This window comes from Symphalangus syndactylus, chromosome 6 (assembly GCF_028878055.3).
Source record: "Symphalangus syndactylus isolate Jambi chromosome 6, NHGRI_mSymSyn1-v2.1_pri, whole genome shotgun sequence".
Classification (NCBI taxonomy): Eukaryota; Metazoa; Chordata; class Mammalia; order Primates; family Hylobatidae; genus Symphalangus; species Symphalangus syndactylus.
In genome coordinates, this window is record NC_072428.2 from 124,536,362 (window position 1) to 124,543,553 (window position 7,192).

Genomic DNA, 7,192 nt, shown 5'->3' on the forward strand with positions numbered 1-7,192 from the left:
GTGAGTAATATCGGGCCACTTTCTCTTGCTCTTCTGTCCTATCCTTCCTTAGAATTGGAGGAAAATATCTGGCATCTGTCGGCTGGTTAAAAATGATTAGCATGGCTGCCGGACTAAAGACTCAGGTGTGAGGCTTCCTGGGAAAAGGCTTGCTAACAACCCCCAACCCTTATGGGTTGGGAGCATTGGTGTGCCTGGAATCAGCTTCCACTTTCACAATTTTCCTGGGGAAGCCGAGGGTTGACTAGAGGCAGAAAGCTGTCGTCCTGAACTCCCGGCATTGGCTGGTCGAGATCACGGCGCAGTCAAAAGTCTCTACTCAAAAGTCACCCATGCGTGTGCCCCTACCTCTCCTTCTGACCCATACCTCCTGGGTCCCAACCATGACTTTCTTGAAAGCGTAGCCCCAAAATTCTCCTTACCTCTGAATCTACTTCCTCCGATCCCTGCCTCCTAGGTACTAATGCTTCACACTTTCACTTCCTCTCCCAAGTATTAGAGCAAGTTGTATCTCCAAAGGGATCTAAGGAAGCTCTATGCTGCATCCTTAGGCATCTAGGCTATGAATCCAGGGAGTCTTGTCCCTGGAGTCCCTCCCAATTTAGGCATCTAGCTCTCAACATGACCAGTTATGTGTGACCCATTCCCCACCACCCTTGCTGGGGCCTTAGAACTGATAATCCAGTACTTTAACAACTGGAACTGGGTCTACAACAACATAATAGATCAGGATGAAAATGAACTGAGTAAATGAAAGGGAGGCACATATTCCTATAGTGAAAAATGGGGGCAATGAGCAAATATCCTTCCACTGTGTTTCCAAAATCCATCTACAAAGACAGAGAAGAGAGAGACAGAGAGGAGAGAGAGAGAGAATGGGGGGAAAAGAAGCAGAGAGAGAGAGGGGAAAGAGGCAGAGAGACAAAAAGGGAGTCAAAGAGAGAAAGAAAGAGAAAAATAGAAGTAGTAAAGAAAAAAACAGTGTACCCTATTCCTTTAAAAGCCAGGGTAAATTTAAAACGTATAAGATAATTGAAGGTCTTCTCTGTGACCCTATAACACTCCAATACCACCTCGTTGTCAGTGCAAACAAGGGCATAGCCTGAAAACACTGAGACCACTGACAACCCATAACATTCCTATCAAAAATACTTAACTCAGTAATCGCGGATGGCCCAAATGCATTCAGTCAGTAGTGGCAACTGCTTTGCTAAAAGTAGAAAAATAACCTTTAGAGGAAACCTCACTGTGAGCACACCTCACTAGTTCTGAGCTATCCTAAGTCAAAAAAAGCAAAAAGGTAGCTTACTAACTCAAAAATCTTAAAGTATGGGGCTATTCTGTTAGAAAAAGGTGATTTAACATTAACCACTGAAAATTCCCTTAAACCAGCAGGTTTCCTAACAGGGGATTTAAATTTTAATTACCATACAAAGGTCCGACCAGACCTAGGAGGAACTCCCTTCAGGACAAGACGATAGATGGTTCCTCCTGGGTGATTGAGAAAAAAATCACAATGGGTATTCAGTAAATTATAGGGAGACTCCTGTGGAAGTAGAGTTAGGATAATTGCCCAATAACTGGTCTGCTCACCTGTGCAAGCTGTTTGCATTCAGCCAAGCCTTAAAGTACTTACAGAATCAAAACTCTATCTCAATCCTGACTCAAAAGGTTACCTACACCCTCTCTGAAATGAATTTGCATAAGAACAGTTGTTTATGGGAATGCATCTGATGGGGCAGCTGGGTTGTTATGAAATACTCAGGAACCCAGCCCAGCTCTAGGACTCATCACTGAGCACAAAGGCAATATTGGGCACACTGGTAAAGGACCACTAGAATCCAGCAGCCTGGACCCTTTTCTTTGTGGTCAAGAAAAGTGGGAAAACAGGTGCAGGACTGCCTCATCGGTGAGCGTAACTAATCCAATAAGCAGAGGTCCATGTGTGGTTACGCACCCTGGAAAGGTGCTGAGACCAGCTCGGTCATGGAGACCCTACCCCAGCAGTGCTAGAGGAATTAAAGACACACAACAGAAATATAGAGTGTGGAGTGGGAAATCAGGGGTCTCACAGCCTTCAGAGCTGAGAGCTTCGAACAGAGATTTACCCACATATTTATTGACAGCAAGCCAGTGATAAGCATTGTTTCTGTAGTTTATAGATTAACTAAAAGTATTCCTTATGGGAAACAAAGGGATGGGCCAAAATAAAGGGATGGGCTCTGGCTAGTTATCTGCAGGAGGAACATGTCCTAAGACACAGATAGCTCATGCTATTGTTTGTGGTTTAAGAACGCCTTATGTGGTTTTCTGCCCTAGGTGGGCCAGGTGTTCTTTGCCCTCATTCCGGTAAACCCACAGCCTTCAGTGTTGGCATCATGGCCATCATAAACATGTCACAGTGCTGCAGAGATTTTGTTTATGGCCAGTTTTGGGGCCAGTTTATGGCCAGATTTGGGGGCCTGGTCCCAACAGAAAGGAATAAGCATTAGGACCATAGAGGATGCTCTAGGACTAATGCTCACTGGAAAATGACTAGGGGTGCTGGCATTCCTATGTTCCTTTTTCAGAAATGTTCCCCCCAAGGCAAAAATGCCCCTAAGATGTATTCTGGATAATTTGGCCTAGTCAGAGTATATGTACTTTTTCCCCTCTCAGACCTGAAGCAAATTAAAATAGACCTAGGTAAATTCTCAGATAACCCTGATGGCTATGTTGATGTTTTACAAGGGTTAGGGCAATCCTGTGATCTGACATGGAGAGATACAATGTTACTGCTAGATCAGACACAAACCCCAAATGAGAGAAGTGCTGCCGTAACTGCAGTGCGAGAGTTTGGCAATCTCTTGTTTCTCAGTCAGGTCAATGATAGGATGACAACAGAGGAAAGAGAACAATTCCCCACAGGCCACCAGGCAGTCCCAGTGTAGACCCTCATTGGGACGCAGAATAAGAACATAGAGAGTGTTGCCGTAGACATTTGCTAACTTGCGTGCTAGAAGGACTAAGGAAAAGTAGGAAGAGGCCTATGAATTATTCAACGATGTACACTATAACACAGGAAAAGGAAGAAAATCCTACTGCCTTTCTAGAGAGACTAAGGGAGGCATTGGGAAAGCATACCTCTCTGTCACCTGACTCTATTGAAGGCCAACTAATCTTAAAGGATAAGTTTATCACTCGGTCAGCTGCAGACATTAGAAAAGACTTCAAAAGTCTGTCTTAGGCCCAGAGCAAAACTTAGAAACCCTATTGAACTTGGCAACCTCGGTTTTTTATCATAGAGATCAGGAGGAGCAGGCACAACTGGACAAACAGGATAAGAAAAAGGTCACCACTTTAGTCATGGCCCTCAGGCAAGCAGACATTGGAGGCTCTGGAATAGGAAAAGGCTGGGCAAATTAAATGCTTAATAGGGCTTGCTTCCAGTGCGGTCTACAATTACACTTTAAATAAGATTGTTCGAATAGAAATAAGCCACCCCCTTGTCCATGGCCCTTATATCAAGGGAATCACTGGAAGGCCCACTGCCCCAGGGAATGAAGTTCCTCTGAATCAGAAGCCACTAACCAGATGATCCAGCAGCAGGACTGAGGCTGCCTGGGGCAAGTGCCAGCCCATGCCATCACTCTCACAGAGTGCTGGGTATGCTTGATTATTGAAGGCCAGGAGGTTAACTGTCTCCTGGACACTGATACAGCCTTCTCAGCCTTACTCTCCTGTCCTGGACAACTGTCTGCCAGATCTGTCACTGTCCGAGGGGTCCTAGGACAGGCAGTCACTAGATACTTCTCCTAGCCACTAGGCTGTGACTGGGGAACTTTACTCTTTTCACATGCCTTTCTAATTATGCCTGAAAGCCCCATTCCTTTGTTAGGGAGAGACATCCTAGCAAAAGCAGGGGCCATTATACACTAGAATTAGGAGAAGGAAAAAGGGTGAATATATATACAGACTCTAAATATGCTTACCTAGTCCTCCATGCCCACGCAGCAATATGGAAAGGGAATTCCTAACTTCCAAGGGAACACCTATCAAACATCAGGAAGCCATTAGGAGATTATTATTGGCTGTACAGAAACCTAAAGAGGTGGCAGTCTTACACTGCTGGGGTCATCAGAAAGGAAAGGAAAGGGAAATAGAAGAGAACTGCCAAGTGGATATTGAAGCCAAAAGAGCTGCAAGGCGGGACCCTCCATTAGAAATGCTTATAGAAGGATCCCTAGTATGGGGTAATCCCCTCCAGGAGACCAAGCCCCAGTACTCAGCAGAAGAAATAGAAGGGGGAACCTCACAAGGACATAGTTTCCTCCCCTCAGGATATCTAGCCACTGAAGAAGGAAAAATACTTTTGCCTGCAGCTCACCAATGGAAAGTACTTAAAACCCTTCACCAGACCTTTCACTTAGGCATTGATAGCACCCGTCAGATGGCCAAATCATTATTTACTGGACCAGGCCTTTTCAAAACTATCAAGCAGATAGTCAGGGCCTGTGAAGTGTGCCAAAGAAATAATCCCCTGCTTTATTGCCAAGCTCCTTCAGGAGAACAAAGAACAGGCCATTACCCAGAGAAGACTGGCAACTAGATTTTACCCACATGCCCAAATCTCAGGGATTTCGGTTTCTACTAGTCTGGGCAGATACTTTCACTTATTGGGCAGAGGTCTTCCCATGTAGGACAGAAAAGTCCCAAGAGGTAATAAAGGCACTAATTCATGAAATAACTCCTAGATTCGGACTTCCCCATGGCTTACAGAGTGACAATGGCCCTGCTTTCAAGGCTGCAGTAACCCAGGGAGTATCCCAGGTGTTAGGCATACAATATCACTTACATTGCCCCGGAGGCCACAATCCTCAGGAAAAGTCAAGAAAATGAATGAAACACTCAAACAACATCTAAAAAAGCGAACCCAAGAAACCCACCTTGCATGGCCTGCCCTGTTGCCTATAGCCTTACTAAGAATCCTAAACTGTCCCCAAAAAGTGGGACTTAGTCCATGTGAGATGCTGTATGGATGGACCTTCCTAACCAATGACCTTGTGCTCGACCGAGAGATGGCCAACTTAGTTGCAGACATCACCTCCTTAGCCAAATATCAACAAGTTCTTAAAACATTACAAGGAGCTTGTGCCCGAGAAGAGGGAAAGGAACTATTCCACCCTGGTGACATGGTATTAGTCAAGTCCCTTCCTGCTAATTCCCCAACCCTAGACACATCCTGGGAAGGACCCTACCCAGTCATTTTATCTACCTCAACAATGGTTAAAGTGGCTGGAGTGGAGTCTTGGATACATCACACTTGAGTCAAACCCTAGATACTGCCAAAGGAACCCGAAAATCTAGGAGACAACACTAGCTATTCCTGTGAACCTCTAGAGGATCTGCGCCTGCTCTTCAAGTGACAACTGTGAGGAAAGTAACTGAATCATAGATCCCCATGGCCCTCCCTTTTCAAATTTTTCTCTTTACTGTTCTCTTATCCCCTTTTACTCTCACTGCACCTCCTCCATGCCACTGTACTACTGGTAGCTCCCCTTACCAAGAGCTTCTGTGGAGAATGTGTCTTCCTGGAAATATTGATGCCCCATCTTATAGGAGTTTTTCTAAAGGAAACCCCACTTTCACTGCCCACACCCCTATGCCCCTGCACTTCAGGCCTACATTTCAATCCCTGTATCTTTAACCTCCTTGTTAAGTTTGCCTCTTCCAGAATCAAAGCTGTAAAACTACAAATGGTTCTTCAAATGGAGCACCAGATGCAGTGCACGACTAAGATCTACCGTGGACCCCTGGACTGGCCAGCTAGCCCATGCTCCAATGTTAATAACATTGAAGGCACTCCTCCTGAGGAAATCTCAACTGCATGACCCCTACTACACCCCAATTCAGCAGGAAGCAGTTAGAGTGGTCATTGGCCAACCTCCCCAACAGCACTTGGGTGTTCCTGTTGAGAGTGGGGACTGAGAGACAGGACTAGCTGGATTTCCTAGGCTGACTAAGAATTCCTAAGCCTAGCTGGGGAAGGTGACTGCACCCACCTTTAAACACAGGGCTTGTAACTCAGCTCACACCCGGCCAATCAGGTAGTAAAAAGGGCTCACTAAAATACAAATTAGGCTAAAAGCAGGAGGTAAATAGTCCAGTCATATATCACCTGAGACCACAGTGGGAGGGACAATGATCAGGATATAAACCCAGGCATTCGAGCAGGGAGTGGCAACCCGATTTGGGTCCCCTCCCATTGTATGGGAGCTCTGTTTTCACTCTATTAAATCTTGCAACTGCACACTCTTCTGGTCCATATTTGTTCTGGCTCAAGCTGAGCTTTTGCTCACCGTCCACCACTGCTGAACGCCACTGTCGCAGACCCGCCACTGACTTCCACCTCTCTGGGTCCAGCAGGGTGTCTGCTGCATTTCTGATCCAGTGAGGCACCCATTGCCGCTCCATTTGGGCTAGAGGCTCTCCATTGTTCCTGTGTGGCTAAGTGCCTGGGTTCATCCTAATCGAGCCAGACACTAGTCACTGGGTTCCATGATTCTCTTCCATGACCCACGGCTTCTAATAGAGCTATAACACTCACCGCATGGCCCAAAGTTCCATTCCTTGGAATCTGTGAGGCCAAGAACCCCAGGTCAGAGAACAAAAGGCTTGCTGCCATCTTGGGAGTGGCTGCCACCATCGTGGGAGCGGCCCACCACCATCTTGGGAGCTCTAGGAACAAAGATCCACCCCATAACACTAGGGTGGCTGTAGCAAATTACCACAATCTTAAAACACCAGAAATTTATTCCTGCATAATTCTGGAGGCCAGGAATCCAAAATTTACGTGTCATCAGTGATGTACTCCCTCTGAAGGCTCCAGGAAAGAATCCTTCTTGCCTCTTCCTAGCGTCTGGTGGTTGCTGGCAATCCTTGGGGTTCCTTGGCTTGTAGCTGCCTTCCTCTGATTTCTGCCTCTGCCTTCACATGACCTTCTTATGAGGACACAAGTCATTGGATTTATGATCCACCTTAATTCAGAATGCCCTCATCTTAATTTAACTAACTCCATCTGCAAAGACTCTATATTCAAATAAGGTCACAGTCTGAGGTTCTGAGTGGACATGGACTTTGCGGGGACACAATTCCACCCAATATAGAGCCTGACACGTTTTCCTGCTTGTAGTTGAATGCTCAATGTTTATGA